This window comes from Bombina bombina, chromosome 8 (assembly GCF_027579735.1).
Source record: "Bombina bombina isolate aBomBom1 chromosome 8, aBomBom1.pri, whole genome shotgun sequence".
In the NCBI taxonomy this organism is placed as follows: domain Eukaryota; kingdom Metazoa; phylum Chordata; class Amphibia; order Anura; family Bombinatoridae; genus Bombina; species Bombina bombina.
The window spans coordinates 191,975,397-191,994,354 of record NC_069506.1 but is presented as its reverse complement, the minus strand read 5'-3'; positions in this window follow the sequence as shown (position 1 = coordinate 191,994,354).

Genomic DNA, 18,958 nt, shown 5'->3' with positions numbered 1-18,958 from the left:
GGATGCTTAAAGGGATACTGAACCCAATTTTTTTCTTTCATGATTCAGATAAAACATGCAATTTGAAGCAACTTTCTAATTTACTCCTATTATAATTTTTCTTCGTTCTCTTGGTATCTTTATTTGAAAAGGCAGGAACGTAAACTTACGAGCCGGCCAATGTTTGGTTCAGCACCCTGGATAGCGCTTGCTGATTGCATTTAGGCACCTATCAGCAAGCGCTACTCAAGTGCTGAACCAAAGATGGGCTGGGTGCTTACATTGCTGCTTTTTCAAATAAGATATCAAGAGAACAAAGAAAAATTGATGATAGGAGTAAATTGCATATCTGAATCATGAAAGAAACAAAAAGGGTTCAGTATCCCTTTAAACTTCTTCTACAATAGGATGTGGCTGTTGCAGATTTTGTGAGCGAAAATATCTTCTCAGTTAGAGATGTTCATGTGACATTTTTTAGTCAGCTTTTTACCGAAAAGTGTATATATGGGTTTATGAGTAACATCCTCTATAACAATACTTACTATGGAAGCTACGATATGAAACATTGAAATATAAATTGTCACTTCCTAGAAGAGATCATATTACAATTATGTATATTCTTTACTGATGAATAACGATTTTTTTTTAATTTTACATCTGTAGTCCTAGACTACAAATGTAAAATAAAAAAAATTTGTTATGCATCAGTAAAGAATATACATAACAAATGTAGTAAAAACGTTTTCCATCTTAGAAATCTTCACTGTTGTAATTCTCCCTGATCGGCTACACTGAACTGCTCTACTTGCTAAGTTGCTGCTGTTGCAGTCTACACTCTATCTTTATGCTGTAATAAGATCTGGAGTGAGTTTTTGCCTAAGTAGATATGATGATAAAGTAGGATAGTACTACTTTATCATCATATCTACTTAGGCAAAAACTCACTCCAGATCTTATTACAGCATAAAGATAGAGAGTGTAGACTGCAACAGCAGCAAGTAGAGCAGTTCAGTGTAGCCGATCAGGGAGAATAACGAAGACTGAAATAGGTTGTAAGTCAAGCAGGTATTGGCTTTAAATGGAGATATACCTTGATTAGCAGTGCCAGTGTTTGTTCCACATGCGCGCAAGTCTGCAGCCCCTCCTTCCCTGACCACCAGACCACTCTCTCAGTCTCTCATTGGCTAAGTAATGGCATTATGGGACTTGTAGTTAGTTCCTAGCCTTGGGAGCTCCACCTGCTGCCCGCCCATAGAAATGGCCCAACTCGCACACTGAAAATTGTGCGATTAGCAAAGGTAGCAAAGGTATAGGCTCTGTTATGGGCGGAGCAGCAGGCACATAGAAAAAATGTGCAAAGGGCTATAGCAGGCTATACCTCTCTACCGCACGTGCGGTAGAGAGGTATAGAGGTATATACAAGGATTTTATATTTTCCTCCCTTTTAATTTGTTCCCAATTATCCATTTTACCTACTGGAGTTTATTAAATTGTTGACAAATAGCAGAAGAAATTACAAAATGTTAATTTTCGATTTTTCTAAGTATTGGGCTTTTGTATACAGACAGAGATAAGATTTTTCTAAGTATTGGGCTTTTGTATACAGACAGAGATAAGATAAGGAAGCATGTGTGTGTGTGTATATATATATATATATAGAAAGTAATAAAATAAGAGTTGATTTCCATGAAACCTCACCCAATTTGAATGGGTTGTGGTGTCAAAGAACAAAACAAGCTATTCCATGTACAATAATAAAGTCAAAGGATCAATTTCTCATAATTTTATACTCTGCTGCTGGATTAAGTCATTAGAAATACATTGGGGGGGGGACAAATTTACAGTACACTGACCCTTTAAAGGAACACTCAAGTCAAAATTAAACTGTCATGACTCAGATAGAGCATGCAATTTTAAACAACTTTCCAATTTACTTCCATTAACAATATATCTATCTATCTATCTATCTATCTATCTATCTATATATATATATATATATATATACATGCACACTTTTTGAGTCACTTTGAGTTTAGTCAGAAAAAATCTACTACTCATATGAAGTTCAGACTAAGGGGGCGATTCATCAAGCTCCACTGCTCCTTAACTCGTCCTCCACCTCTGAGGCAGCAGACAGCAATCCGCCCGACCAAATACGATCGGGTTGATTGGCACCCCCTGCTAACGACTGACTGGCTGCAAACCTGCAAGGGGCGGCATGGCACAAGAAGTTCACTAGAACTTCTTGTGCAATTATAAATGTCGACAGCATATGCTATCCGCATTTATGGATGTGCGGCGGAGATGATCCGCTACAGCGGATCATGTCTGCTCGCACTTACATAAAACGTCCCCTAAGTGCTATTGCATTGTCTTTTTATCATGCATTTGTTAAATATACAAATATACTGTATTTACTGGTCCTTTAAAGGACAAGTCAATACAGTAGATTTGCATAATCAACACATGCATGATAAGAAGACAATGCAATAGCACTTAGTCAGAACTTCAAATGAGAAGTAGATTTAAAAAATAAATAAAAAAAATTGCAAAGTTCTGTCTATTTCCACTCCCCCTGTATCATGTGACAGCCATCAGCCAAATCACAAATGCATATACGTATATGCTGTGAACTCTTGCACATGCTCAGTAGGAACTGGTGACTCAAAAAGTGTAAATATTAAAAGACTGTGCACATTTTGTTAATGGAAGTAAATTGGAAAGTTGTTTAAAATTGCTGCTCTATCTGAATCATTAAGTTTAATTTTGACTTGAGTGTCCCTTTAATCCAAACTTGTGCCATATCAGGAATAACCTGTCCACATTAGACACTCTTAGTTAAAAATTAACTTTATAAGGCCTAGATTTGGAGTTTGGTGTTAGCCGTGAAAACCAGCGTTAGAGGCTCCTAACGCTGGTTTTAGTCTAACTCCGGTATTTGGAGTCACTCAAAATAGGGTCTAACGCTCACTTTTCAGCCGCGACTTTTCCATACCGCAGATCCCCTTACGTCAATTGCGTATCCTATCTTTTCAATGGGATCTTTCTAACTCCGGTATTTAGAGTCGTGTCTGAAGTGAGCGTTAGACATCTAACGACAAAACTCCAGCCGCAGGAAAAAAGTCAGTAGTTAAGAGCTTTCTGGGCTAACGCCGGTTCATAAAGCTCTTAACTACTGTACTCTAAAGTACACTAACACCCATAAACTACCTATGTACCCCTAAACCGAGGCCCCCCCACATCGCCGCCACTCGATTCAATTTTTTTAACCCCTAATCTGCCGACCGCCACCTACGTTATACTTATGTACCCCTAATCTGCTGCCCCTAGCACCGCCGACCCCTATATTATATTTATTAACCCCTAATCTGCCCCCCCCACGTCGCCTCCACCTGCCTACACTTATTAACCCCTAATCTGCCGAGCGGACCGCACCGCTACTATTATAAAGTTATTAACCCCTAATCCGCCTCACTAACCCTATAATAAATAGTATTAACCCCTAATCTGCCCTCCCTAACATCGCCAACACCTAACTTCAATTATTAACCCCTAATCTGCCGACCGGAGCTCACTGCTATTCTAATAAATGTATTAACCCCTAAAGCTAAGTCTAACCCTAACACTAACACCCCCCTAAATTAAATATAATTTTAATCTAACGAAATTAATTAACTCTTATTAAATAAATTATTCCTATTTAAAGCTAAATACTTACCTGTAAAATAAATCCTAATATAGCTACAATATAAATTATAATTACATTGTAGCTATTTTTGGATTAATATTTATTTTACAGGCAACTTTGTAATTATTTTAACCAGGTACAATAGCTATTTAATAGTTAAGAACTATTTAATAGCTAAAATAGTTAAAATAATTACAAATTTACCTGTAAAATAAATCCTAACCTAAGTTACAATTAAACCTACCACTACACTATCAATAAATTAATTAAATAAAATACCTATAATTATCTACAATTAAACCTAACACTACACTATCAATAAATAAATTAAATAAAATACCTACAATTATCTACAATTAAACCTAACACTACACTATCAATAAATAAATTAAATACAATACCTACAAATAACTACAATGAAATAAACTATCTAAAGTACAAAAAATAAAAAAGAACTAAGTTACAAAAAATAAAAAAATATTTACAAACATAAGAAAAATATTACAACAATTTTAAACTAATTACACCTACTCTAAGCCCCTAATAAAATAACAAAGACCCCCAAAATAACAAAATGCCCTACCCTATTCTAAATTACTACATTTCAAAGCTCTTTTACCTTACCAGCCCTGAACAGGGCCCTTTGCGGGGCATGCCCCAAGAAATTGAGCTCTTTTGCCTGTAAAAAAAAACATACAATACCCCCCCCAACATTACAACCCACCACCCACATACCCCTAATCTAACCCAAACCCCCCTTAAATAAACCTAACACTAAGCCCCTGAAGATCTTCCTACCTTGTCTTCACCCTACCAGGTTCACCGATCCGTCCTGAAGAGCTCCTCCGATGTCCTGATCCAAGCCCAAGCGGGGGGCTGAAGAGGTCCATGATCCGGCTGAAGTCTTCATCCAAGCGGGAGCTGAAGAGGTCCATGATCCGGATGAAGTCTTCTATCAACGGCATCTTCAATCTTCTTTCTTCCGGATCCATCTTGCAGACCTCCGACGCGGAACATCCTCTTCTCCCAACGCCTACTAGCTGAATGACGGTTCCTTTAAGGGACGTCATCCAAGATGGCGTCCCTCGAATCCCGATTGGCTGATAGGATCAGCCAATCGGAATTAAGGTAGGAATATTCTGATTGGCTGATGGAATCAGCCAATCAGAATCAAGATCAATCCGATTGGCTGATCCAATCAGCCAATCAGATTGAGCTCGCATTCTATTGGCTGATCGGAACAGCCAATAGAATGCAAGCTCAATCTGATTGGCTGATCGAATCAGCCAATCGGATTGAACATGATTCTGATTGGCTGATTCTATCAGCCAATCAGAATATTCCTACCTTAATTCCGATTGGCTGATAGAATCCTATCAGCCAATCGGAATTCGAGGGACGCCATCTTGGATGACGTCCCTTAAAGGAACCATCATTCGGCTAGTAGGCATCGGGAGAAGAGGATGTTCCGCGTCGGAGGTCTGCAAGATGGATCCGGAAGAAAGAAGATTGAAGATGCCGTTGATAGAAGACTTCATCCGGATCATGGACCTCTTCAGCTCCCGCTTGGATGAAGACTTCATCCGGATCATGGACCTCTTCAGCTCCCGCTTGGATGAAGACTTCAGCCGGATCATGGACCTCTTCAGCCCCCCGCTTGGGCTTGGATCAGGACATCGGAGGAGCTCTTCAGGACGGATCAGTGAACCTGGTAGGGTGAAGACAAGGTAGGAAGATCTTCAGGGGCTTAGTGTTAGGTTTATTTAAGGGGGGTTTGGGTTAGATTAGGGGTATGTGGGTTGTAATGTTGGGGGGGGTATTGTATGGTTTTTTTTACAGGCAAAAGAGCTGAATTTCTTGGGGCATGCCCAGCAAAGGGCCCTGTTCACGGCTGGTAAGGTAAAAGAGCTTTGAAATGTAGTAATTTAGAATAGGGTAGGGCATTTTGTTATTTTGGGGGTCTTTCTTATTTTATTAGGAGGCTTAGAGTAGGTGTAATTAGTTTAAAATTGTTGTAATATTTTTCTTATGTTTGTAAATATTTTTTTATTTTTTGTAACTTAGTTCTTTTTTATTTTTTGTACTTTAGTTAGTTTATTTCATTGTAGTTATTTGTAGGAATTGTATTTAATTTATTTATTGATAGTGTAGTGTTAGGTTTAATTGTAGGTAATTGTAGGTATTTTATTTAATTAATTTAATGATAGTATAGTGTTAGGTTTAATTGTAACTTAGGTTAGGATTTATTTTACAGGTAATTTTGTTATTATTTTAACTAGGTAACTATTAAATAGTTCTTAACTATTTAATAGCTATTGTACCTGGTTAAAATAATTACAAAGTTGCCTGTAAAATAAATATTAATCCTAAAATAGCTACAATGTAATTATAATTTATATTGTAGCTATATTAGGATTTATTTTACAGGTAAGTATTTAGCTTTAAATAGGAATAATTTATTTAATAAGAGTTAATTAATTTCGTTAGATTAAAATTATATTTAATTTAGGGGGGTGTTAGTGTTAGGGTTAGACTTAGCTTTAGGGGTTAATACATTTATTATAGTAGCTGTGAGCTCCGGTCGGCAGATTAGGGGTTAATGTTTGAAGTTAGGTGTCGGCGATGTTAGGGAGGGCAGATTAGGGGTTAATACTATTTATTATAGGGTTAGTGATGCGGATTAGGGGTTAATAACTTTATTATAGTAGCGCTCAGGTCCGCTCGGCAGATTAGGGGTTAATAAGTGTAGGCAGGTGGAGGCGACATTGAGGGGGGCAGATTAGGGGTTAATAAATATAATATAGGGGTCGGCGGTGTTAGGGGCAGCAGATTAGGGGTACATAAGGATAATGTAAGTAGCGGCGGTTTACGGAGCGGCAGATTAGGGGTTAAAAATAATATGCAGGGGTCAGCGATAGCGGGGGCGGCAGATTAGGGGTTAATAAGTGTAAGGCTAGGGGTGTTTAGACTCGGGGTACATGTTAGGTGCAGACGTAGGAAGTGTTTCCCCATAGCAAACAATGGGGCTGCGTTAGGAGCTGAACGCGGCTTTTTTGCAGGTGTTAGGTTTTTTTTCAGCTCAAACAGCCCCATTGTTTCCTATGGGGGAATCGTGCACGAGCACGTTTTTGAGGCTGGCCGCTTGCGTAAGCAACTCTGGTATCGAGAGTTGAAGCTGCGTTAAAAATGCTCTACGCTCCTTTTTTGGAGCCTAACGCAGCCTTTTTGTGGACTCTCAATACCAGAGTTATTTTTATGGTGCGGCCAGAAAAAAGCCGGCGTTAGCTACGCGGGTCGTTACCGACAAAACTCCAAATCTAGCCGTTAGAGAATAAATGTGCAAATGTTTATTCTCAGCATCCATAAAGGTTTGCTTAGTAACCTCTAATTAAGTTACAAAAATGTGTTATAGGTAATGAGTCATCTGTAGAAATCTCCTAACAAAGGCATTTTTCTTTATATGTGCTATCATGTATTACCTGTTAGCTGTGTTCCTTGTGTAATACCAATCAAATTAGTACTTTTATGCTAAAAGTACCATCATTACATTTAGTTGTTACGGCAAAATAGACAGACACAATAAAAGGGTCAGTCTCAATTAAACAGAATAAAGTCTGCATAATAGCTTGTGTCAAATACACAGACAAGCAATAGGTACAGCTAATCTGGGTTGCTTGGGTGATCTAGGAGGGTGGTTTACACATTTGGATCATAATTTTATTTTAATTGCTTTATTGCAGCTGGTGTGAGGGTTCTAACTAGCGTTGCACCAATACCATTTTTTTATGAACGAGTACAAGTACCGATACTTGTTTTCAAATACTCGCCGATACCAATTACCAATACTTTTTTTTTTAATGTCATGTGACAGTTTACCAAGCACAATACAGACTAATTATTTAAGATTCCTTCTTTATAATTATAAAGGGCTGTAATTCAAAAGACATTATGAAATAATAAAAAAGTTCACTGAACATGTTTATAAATGAAAAATATTACAATAAAAACAGAATTTATGTTTACCTGATAAATTACTTTCTCCAACGGTGTGTCCGGTCCACGGCGTCATCCTTACTTGTGGGATATTCTCTTCCCCAACAGGAAATGGCAAAGAGCCCAGCAAAGCTGGTCACATGATCCCTCCTAGGCTCCGCCTACCCCAGTCATTCGACCGACGTAAAGGAGGAATATTTGCATAGGAGAAACCATATGATACCGTGGTGACTGTAGTTAAAGAAAATAAATTATCAGACCTGATTAAAAAACCAGGGCGGGCCGTGGACCGGACACACCGTTGGAGAAAGTAATTTATCAGGTAAACATAAATTCTGTTTTCTCCAACATAGGTGTGTCCGGTCCACGGCGTCATCCTTACTTGTGGGAACCAATACCAAAGCTTTAGGACACGGATGAAGGGAGGGAGCAAATCAGGTCACCTAAATGGAAGGCACCACGGCTTGCAAAACCTTTCTCCCAAAAATAGCCTCAGAAGAAGCAAAAGTATCAAACTTGTAAAATTTGGTAAAAGTGTGCAGTGAAGACCAAGTCGCTGCCCTACATATCTGATCAACAGAAGCCTCGTTCTTGAAGGCCCATGTGGAAGCCACAGCCCTAGTGGAATGAGCTGTGATTCTTTCAGGAGGCTGCCGTCCGGCAGTCTCATAAGCCAATCTGATGATGCTTTTAATCCAAAAAGAGAGAGAGGTAGAAGTTGCTTTTTGACCTCTCCTTTTACCAGAATAAACAACAAACAAGGAAGATGTTTGTCTAAAATCCTTTGTAGCATCTAAATAGAATTTTAGAGCGCGAACAACATCCAAATTGTGTAACAAACGTTCCTTCTTTGAAACTGGATTCGGACACAAAGAAGGCACGACATTCTCCTGGTTAATGTTTTTGTTAGAAACAACTTTCGGAAGAAAACCAGGTTTAGTACGTAAAACCACCTTATCTGCATGGAACACCAGATAAGGAGGAGAACACTGCAGAGCAGATAACTCTGAAACTCTTCTAGCAGAAGAAATTGCAACCAAAAACAAAACTTTCCAAGATAATAACTTAATATCAACGGAATGTAAGGGTTCAAACGGAACCCCCTGAAGAACTGAAAGAACTAAGTTGAGACTCCAAGGAGGAGTCAAAGGTTTGTAAACAGGCTTGATTCTAACCAGAGCCTGAACAAAGGCTTGAACATCTGGCACAGCTGCCAGCTTTTTGTGAAGTAACACAGACAAGGCAGAAATCTGTCCCTTCAAGGAACTTGCAGATAATCCTTTCTCCAATCCTTCTTGAAGAAAGGATAGAATCTTAGGAATTTTTACCTTGTCCCAAGGGAATCCTTTAGATTCACACCAACAGATATATTTATTCCATATTTTGTGGTAAATTTTTCTAGTTACAGGCTTTCTGGCCTGAACAAGAGTATCAATAACAGAATCTGAGAACCCTCGTTTTGATAAGATCAAGCGTTCAATCTCCAAGCAGTCAGTTGGAGTGAGACCAGATTCGGATGTTCGAACGGACCTTGAACAAGAAGGTCTCGTCTCAAAGGTAGCTTCCATGGTGGAGCCGATGACATATTCACCAGATCTGCATACCAAGTCCTGCGTGGCCACGCAGGAGCTATCAAGATCACCGATGCCCGCTCCTGATTGATCCTGGCTACCAGCCTGGGGATGAGAGGAAACGGCGGGAATACATAAGCTAGTTTGAAGGTCCAAGGTGCTACTAGTGCATCTACTAGAGTCGCCTTGGGATCCCTGGATCTGGACCCGTAGCAAGGAACCTTGAAGTTCTGACGAGAGGCCATCAGATCCATGTCTGGAATGCCCCACAGTTGAGTAATTTGGGTAAAGATTTCCGGATGTAGTTCCCACTCCCCCGGATGTAATGTCTGACGACTCAGAAAATCCGCTTCCCAATTTTCCACTCCTGGGATGTGGATTGCAGACAGGTGGCAGGAGTGAGTCTCCGCCCATTGAATGATTTTGGTCACTTCTTCCATCGCCAGGGAACTCCTTGTTCCCCCCTGATGGTTGATGTACGCAACAGTCGTCATGTTGTCTGATTGAAACCGTATGAACTTGGCCTTTGCTAGCTGAGGCCAAGCCTTGAGAGCATTGAATATCGCTCTTAGTTCCAGAATGTTTATCGGGAGAAAAGATTCTTCCAGAGACCATAGACCCTGAGCTTTCAGGGGTCCCCAGACCGCGCCCCAGCCCATCAGACTGGCGTCGGTCGTGACAATGACCCACTCTGGCCTGCGGAAGTTCATCCCTTGTGACAGGTTGTCCAGGGACAGCCACCACCGGAGTGAATCTCTGGTCCTCTGATTTACTTGTATCGTCGGAGACAAGTCTGTATAGTCCCCATTCCACTGACTGAGCATGCACAGTTGTAATGGTCTTAGATGAATGCGCGCAAAAGGAACTATGTCCATTGCCGCTACCATCAAACCTATTACTTCCATGCACTGCGCTATGGAAGGAAGAGGAACGGAATGAAGTATTTGACAAGAGTTTAGAAGTTAAACACTAAAAAACTCTAAGCCATCTCCGTGGAGATGTTGCCTGTACAACGGCAAAGAGAATGACTGGGGTAGGCGGAGCCTAGGAGGGATCATGTGACCAGCTTTGCTGGGCTCTTTGCCATTTCCTGTTGGGGAAGAGAATATCCCACAAGTAAGGATGACGCCGTGGACCGGACACACCTATGTTGGAGAAATATTACATTTAAAGGTGTGATGCAATTGGGTTGTAGGGCTGTTATATAACATCAATCTGACATTTGTATGGAGGTTTGACTCGAAGTTGAACAGTCTTTCACTTTCCACACTACTGCATGGGACAGAAAGATATTTTTGGGCCAGTTTTGCTAGAGCTGGAAATCTGTTTATTAACTGCCCAGTACTTCAGGGGTTTGTCTGAATCAAGTACAGTGATCTCTCCTACAATAATACAAATAACAACAATTTGTATTGTCAGAACAGTAGTAAACAATTTTTAGTTTAGTCTCCACTTCAGCTTAAAATGAAATGGGAACATGCAGTTTGAAAAAACGCCACAAGATAGCCTATGGGTAGGAAGTAGAGGTATCGTTTAAGTATCGGTGCATTTGCACGAATACAAGTACTCATGCAAATACTTGGTAACGGTACCGATACCGATACTAGTATCGGTATCGTACATCCCTAGTTCTAACCATACAAATGCAGTGAATGCAGTGAATGTTTTATAGACCATTATAGTTCACATGATGAGCCCTAATTTCATGTGATCAAGTGTTCACTGTAACAGGTGCATGCAGGTGAGATGATGTTTAAAAGATGCTGACAAAATGGCATCAGGAGTGTAATCGCATCTTACTATTAGAGGAACAATATATTAAATTTAAACGCTCTACTATATATGAACAAATTAAAGTTGAATGGGAGGAATATATTTATGAGAAATGTAATATGCCTAGTTGGAATTTTGTATGTTTATCACAATGTATATGGACAAAATGGCGCCCATGAGTGGTATGCATGCTTTTGTGAGCGAATACAAGACGATGTCTATGATTGTGTTAAATCTTAATGCAGGGCTTTATTAATATCATGTGCTTTACCAAACAGATGTGAGGAACAGCTTATGTATTCTTGTGCTTTTTACAAACTTGCATTTTAGCCAATTAGTGCTGGTTCCTGCATAATTTAATGGGAGTTACACAAGCTTATCTATTTGGCACACATGAACTAGCACACTCTGGCTATGAATAGCTTTTAAAATGCAGTGAGATAAGAGGTGACCTGCAGGCGCTTGGAAACAGGCAGGGATTTAGAAGTTATAAAGTATATAGCACTGTTGGTTGTGCAAAGCTGGGGAATGGGTAGTAAAGGCAATATCTATCTCTTTAAACGATAAAAAAACAAAATAAGTAGATTGTCCCTTTAAGTGCACCTATACATATTATATACCTTTATTTTTTTAACAAACATGACTTTCTTGTAATACCCTATATAGGTACATAAAATAACAATATATAGGGGAAAAAATGGGGGAGAAATAAAAATAAAATATTTAATTGCAGTTTTCTTTATAACCATTTCTAGAAAACTATTGAAGTTAAAGACAAATACCTCAAAACAGAGTATTTTGTTCTGATTTAGGAACACCACCTATGTTTGTTTCTAAGTAATTTATAGCAAGTATAGGTCAAGTATTAAAGGATGGAATTATTGGTTAAAAGGGCCGTTATAGTAAAAAAATGACATGTAAATGTAAGACTATGGACCCTAGACTACTGTGTGGTTAACCCCCACAAAAATACAGTGCTTTGCAAATCCAGAGCAGTATTTCTACTCTGCGTTTAACCAGTAGTGTAGGTTGATAGTCTTAAATATGTATGATCAAAAGGATTAGAGTACAAAAATTGCTATGCTTGGACTATAATCTTATTAACGGTCACCCAATCCAAAACTGCTACACAAAAGTATATATTTGAAAAAATAGAAAACACTTTATATTTAACCCTTTTATAGACAAGGGCATTAAATAAAGGGATTAAAAAAATAACACTTTATCAAAACAAAAAAATACACTTTATTAAAATACATGTTAACTCTTTAAAGGGACAGTCTAGTAAAAAATAAACTTTCATGATTTAGATAGGGCATGTCATTTTAAACAACTTTCCAATTTACTTTTATTGTTAATTTTGCTTTATTCTCTTGGTGTTCTTAGTTGAAAGCTAAACCTATGTAGGTCATATGCTTATTTCTTAGCCCTTGAAGGCCACCTCTTATCTGAATGCATTTTGACAGTTTTTCACAACTAGAGGGTGTAAGTTAATGTGTGCCATATAGATAACATTGTGCTCATGCATGTGGAGTTACCTAGGAGTTAGCACTGATTGACTAAAAAGCAAGTCTGTCAAAAGAACTAAAATAAGGGGGCAGTCTGCAGAGACTAAGATACAAGGTAATCACAGAGGTAAAAGTATATTTATATAACTGTTGGTTATGCAAAAAATGGAAAATGGGTAATAAAGGGATTATCTATTTTTTTAAACAATAAAAATTCTGGTGTAGACTGTCCCTTTAATTGACATAGGTTCTGGCAAAAGAGAAGGGGTCAATTGTAAACAATGGCTTGTCATTTATGACATGTGATCACTGTGACTGACTGTCAAGTATACAATCGCAGTTGTTGGATAGCCTCACATGCATGCATCCAGCTACAGCAAGAGATATACACTAATCTTAGGCCTAGATTTAGAGTTTGGCGGTAGCAGTGAAAACCAGCGTTAGAGGCTCCTAACGCTGGTTTTAGGCTACCGCCGGTATTTGGAGTCAGTCAGGAAAGGGTCTAACGCTCACTTTCCAGCCGCGACTTTTCCATACCGCAGATCCCCTTACGTCAATTGCGTATCCTATCTTTTCAATGGGATCTTCCTAACTCCGGTATTTAGAGTCGTGGCTGAAGTGAGAGTTAGAAATCTAACGACAAAACTCCAGCCGCAGAAAAAAGTCAGTAGTTAAGAGCTTTCTGGGCTAACGCCGGTTTATAAAGCTCTTAACTACTGTGCTCTAAAGTACACTAACACCCATAAACTACCTATACACCCTTAAACCGAGGTCCCCCCACATCGCCGCCACTCTATTACATTTTTTTAACCCCTAATCTGCCGACCGCCACCTACGTTATACTTATACTTATGTACCCCTAATCTGCTGCCCCTAACACCGCTGACCCCTATATTATATTTATTAACCCCTAACCTGCCCCCCACAACGTCGCCGCCAGCTACCTACAATAATTAACCCCTAATCTGCCGACCGCAAAGCGCCGCTACCTACGTTATCCTTATGTACCCCTAATCTGCTGCCCCTAACACCGCCGACCCCTATATTATATTATATTTATTAACCCCTAACCTGCCCCCCTCAACGTTGCCTCCACCTGCCTACACTTATTAACCCCTAATCTGCCGAGCGGACCGCACCGCTACTCTAATAAAGTTATTAACCCCTAATCCGCCTCAATAACCCTATAATAAATAGTATTAACCCCTAATCTGCCCTCCCTAACATCGCCGACACCTAACTTCAATTATTAACCCCTAATCTGCCGACCGAATCTCGCCGCTACTGTAATAAATGGATTAACCCCTAAAGCTAAGTCTAACCCTAACCCTAACACCCCCCTAAATTAAATATAATTTAAATCTAACGAAATAAATTAACTCTTATTAAATAAATTATTCCTATTTAAAGCTAAATACTTACCTGTAAAATAAACCCTAATATAGCTACAATATAAATTATAATTATATTATAGCTATTTTAGGATTTATATTTATTTTACAGGTAACTTTGTATTTATTTTAACCAGGTACAATAGCTATTAAATAGTTAAGAACTACAGGGAGTGCAGAATTATTAGGCAAGTTGTATTTTTGAGGATTAATTTTATTATTGAACAACAACCATGTTCTCAATGAACCCAAAAATCTCATTAATATCAAAGCTGAATATTTTTGGAAGTAGTTTTTAGTTTGTTTTTAGTTTTAGCTATTTTAGGGGGATATCTGTGTGTGCAGGTGACTATTACTGTGCATAATTATTAGGCAACTTAACAAAAAACAAATATATACCCATTTCAATTATTTATTTTTACCAGTGAAACCGATATAACATCTCAACATTCACAAATATACATTTCTGACATTCAAAAACAAAACAAAAACAAATCAGTGACCAATATAGCCACCTTCCTTTGCAAGGACACTCAAAAGCCTGCCATCCATGGATTCTGTCAGTGTTTTGATCTGTTCACCATCAACATTGCGTGCAGCAGCAACCACAGCCTCCCAGACACTGTTCAGAGAGGTGTACTGTTTTCCCTCCTTGTAAATCTCACATTTGATGATGGACCACAGGTTCTCAATGGGGTTCAGATCAGGTGAACAAGGAGGCCATGTCATTAGATTTTCTTCTTTTATACCCTTTCTTGCCAGCCACGCTGTGGAGTACTTGGACGCGTGTGATGGAGCATTGTCCTGCATGAAAATCATGTTTTTCTTGAAGGATGCAGACTTCTTCCTGTACCACTGCTTGAAGAAGGTGTCTTCCAGAAACTGGCAGTAGGACTGGGAGTTGAGCTTGACTCCATCCTCAACCCAAAAAGGCCCCACAAGCTCATCTTTGATGATACCAGCCCAAACCAGTACTCCACCTCCACCTTGCTGGCGTCTGAGTCGGACTGGAGCTCTCTGCCCTTTACCAATCCAGCCACGGGCCCATCCATCTGGCCCATCAAGACTCACTCTCATTTCATCAGTCCATAAAACCTTAGAAGAATCAGTCTTGAGATATTTCTTGGCCCAGTCTTGACGTTTCAGCTTGTGTGTCTTGTTCAGTGGTGGTCGTCTTTCAGCCTTTCTTACCTTGGCCATGTCTCTGAGTATTGCACACCTTGTGCTTTTGGGCACTCCAGTGATGTTGCAGCTCTGAAATATGGCCAAACTGGTGGCAAGTGGCATCTTGGCAGCTGCACGCTTGACTTTTCTCAGTTCATGGGCAGTTATTTTGCGCCTTGGTTTTTCCACACGCTTCTTGCGACCCTGTTGACTATTTTGAATGAAACGCTTGATTGTTCGATGATCACGCTTCAGAAGCTTTGCAATTTTAAGAGTGCTGCATCCCTCTGCAAGATATCTCACTATTTTTGACTTTTCTGAGCCTGTCAAGTCCTTCTTTTGACCCATTTTGCCAAAGGAAAGGAAGTTGCCTAATAATTATGCACACCTGATATAGGGTGTTGATGTCATTAGACCACACCCCTTCCCATTACAGAGATGCACATCACCTAATATGCTTAATTGGTAGTAGGCTTTCGAGCCTATACAGCTTGGAGTAAGACAACATGCATAAAGAGGATGATGTGGTCAAAATACTAATTTGCCTAATAATTCTGCACTCCCTGTATTTAATAGCTAAAATAGTTAAAATAATTACAAAATTACCTGTAAAATAAATCCTAACCTAAGTTACAATTAAAACCTAACACTACACTATCAATAAATAAATTAAATAAAATACCTACAATTACCTACAATTAAACCTAACACTACACTATCAATACATTAATTAAATACAATACCTACAAATAACTACAATGAAATAAACTAACTAAAGTACAAAAAATAAAAAAGAACTAAGTTACAAAAAATAAAAAAATATTTACAAACATTAGAAAAATATTACAACAATTTTAAACTAATTACACCTACTCTAAGCCCCCTAATGAAATTACAAAGCCCCCCAAAATAAAAAAATGCCCTACCCTATTCTAAATTACAAAAGTTCAAAGCTCTTTTACCTTACCAGCCCTGAACAGGGCCCTTTGCGGGGCATGCCCCAAGAAATTCAGCTCTTTTGCCTGTAAAAAAAACACATACAATACCCCCCCCAACATTACAACCCACCACCCACATACCCCTAATCTAACCCAAACCCCCCTTAAATAAACCTAACACTAAGCCCCTGAAGATCTTCCTACCTTATCTTCACCTCACCGGGTATCACCGATCGGTCCTGGCTCCAAAATCTTCATCCAACCCAAGCGGGGGCTGGCGATCCATAATCCTGCGGCTGAAGAGGTCCAGAAGAGGCTCCAAAGTCTTCATCCTATCCGGGAAGAAGAGGCGATCCAGACCGGCAACCATCTTGATCCAAGCGGCATCTTCTATCTTCATCCGATGAGGAACGGCTCCATCGTGAAGACCTCCAGCGCGGATCAATCTTCTTCCGACGACGTCCAACTGAAGAATGACGGTTCCTTTAAGGGACGTCATCCAAGATGGCGTCCCTCAAATTCCGATTGGCTGATAGGATTCTATCAGCCAATCGGAATTAAGGTAGGAAAATTCTGATTGGCTGATGGAATCAGCCAATCAGAATCAAGTTCAATCCGATTGGCTGATCCGATCAGCCAATCAGATTGAGCTTGCATTCTATTGGCTGATCGGAACATATTCTATAGCAACACAACAGAAATGTCTTGTAGTTACCAAGTTTTTATTGTCCCTTTGTTATCCTACAAACAGACTAATACTTCTTTATTGTTGATGTTATGCACCTTTTTTTCTCTTGTATTTTCCATTAGAAGCTTCTCAGTCAGGATTTCAACATGAAATATTAAAATAAATCCCCTAGAGATAATATCTTTACAATCTAGATAAATTAATTATGACTCTTGGGTCATATGGGCTCTTATGGTTAAAAAGACTAACTCTGGTCTTAAAAGAACATAAAAGTGCTCCTGCACCTACCTAGGTATGCTTTTCAACAAATGATACATAAGGAAATGAGTATATTTGATAAGGCTCTTAAAACTGCATGATCTATCTCGGACATCCTCAAACTTGGCCCTCCAGAGGTTTTGAAACTACATTTCCCATGATGCTCAGCCAGCATATCAGCATCATGGGAAATGTAGTTCCAAAACCTCTGGAGGGCCAAGTTTGAGGATGTCTGATTTACCATAAAAGTTTAACTTTGACTTTAAAAGGACATAAAACCCAAAGCATTTTTTTCAAGATTCAGATAGAACCTCCAACTTTAAACAACTTTTCATTTTTCTTCTATTGTTAAATTGTCATCGTTTTCTTGTTATCCTTTGTTGAAAAGCAGGGTTGTAAGCTCAGGAGTGTGTACGTGTCTGCAGCACTATATGACAGCAGTTTTGCAACAATGTTATACATTAGCAAGATCACTAGATGGCAGCACTATTTTCTGTCATTAAGTGCTTAAAGGGACAGTTCACCCAAATTTTTTCTCCCCTTTAAATTGTTCCCAATGATTAATTTTACCTGCTGGAGTGTTTGAAATGGGTTACAAGTAGCTCCTTTACCCCTATTTTGGCATTTGAAAAAGCTGATTTAGCCTGTGGTATCCCAACCCATACTGAAAGTTTCTATACTGGAGTATATTCTATTGAATAGACTAAGTAAACACAGCCAGCAGAAGAGATTACACTATCAGTGGGGTGCAGGATAGTTAAGTAATAAAATTATAATTTTCCATTGTTCTCTCTATGTATTGAGCTTTGGTGTTCCAGACAAATTTAAGATAATGAAGCAAGTCTGTGTACATAAAAGTGATAACATAATGAGATCTGATATTACCTGAAGCTCAACCCATTGTAATAGGCTGTGGTTTAAAAGCACAAAACCAGCTACTTCATATACACAAATAAACCGAAAAATGCAATTTCTCATAAATTTTATACTCTTCAGCTGGTATAACAAGTCATTGAGAATACATCCATATAAAAACAATTTTACAGTGTACTGTCCCTTTAATGCTTGTGCACGTTACCTACCTTGGTATCTTTTTAACAAAGAATAACATGAGAATGAAGCAAAAACTGATAATAGTTGTAAATTGGAAACTTTTTTTTTTAATTGTGTTCTCTATCCGAATAATGAAAGAAAATGTTTGGGTTTCATGTCCCTTTAATATCTCTCTTTAAACGCACTGGGTGTCCCAACAACTACTGTAAATTTTATTTCTTTTTTTTACTTTTATTTTACTGCTTGAACTCACATTTGACGCTTTTACTTGCAACATCTTTCACTTTTATGTGACAACTCTGGGTATGTGACACTTCATAGTCTAGGGCTAAATTTATGTAATACAATCAAGTAAAAAAATGACAATTCTCTTTAGAAGCATTTAGGGGTAATATATGTTACTAAGCACATCTGAAAATTAATAAATTAATTAATTTTTGACTTGTCATATTTAAAGGACATTAAAGATACACAATAGAAAGCTGCCACGGATCATTTGCCACTAAACAGTGATTACAAAAAGGCTACATTTTTGGAGCCACGTGCTCCTGCCTGGTGCTAATCTCCGTGCTAACGTGCATTGATTAGTAAGTACCTATGAATCAGCACTTGCGCTTATACAACAGGTACATGCACAGAGTGATGATGTAATGTGAAAAAAACAAATGCAGCCTTTCTTAACACACTTTGCATTGCAGATTGATTTGAAATGGTATCATAAGGTTGTACAGACCCAGTATACTAATAATTTACATGTCCCTTTAAAGACACATTTTTCAGAAGGTGCTGCCCAGTTTGTATTTGTACTATAATGTCCCAATAAATAAATGTTACTTTTAATTCCTACACTGTAGTCTTAAGTTTTTTTTGTGTGTTTTCAGTGCATTTTCTTTGGTGCAGTTTTTGAAATGTATTAAGATAGCTCTTTGCTCTCTGTTTACAGGTATAGACTTT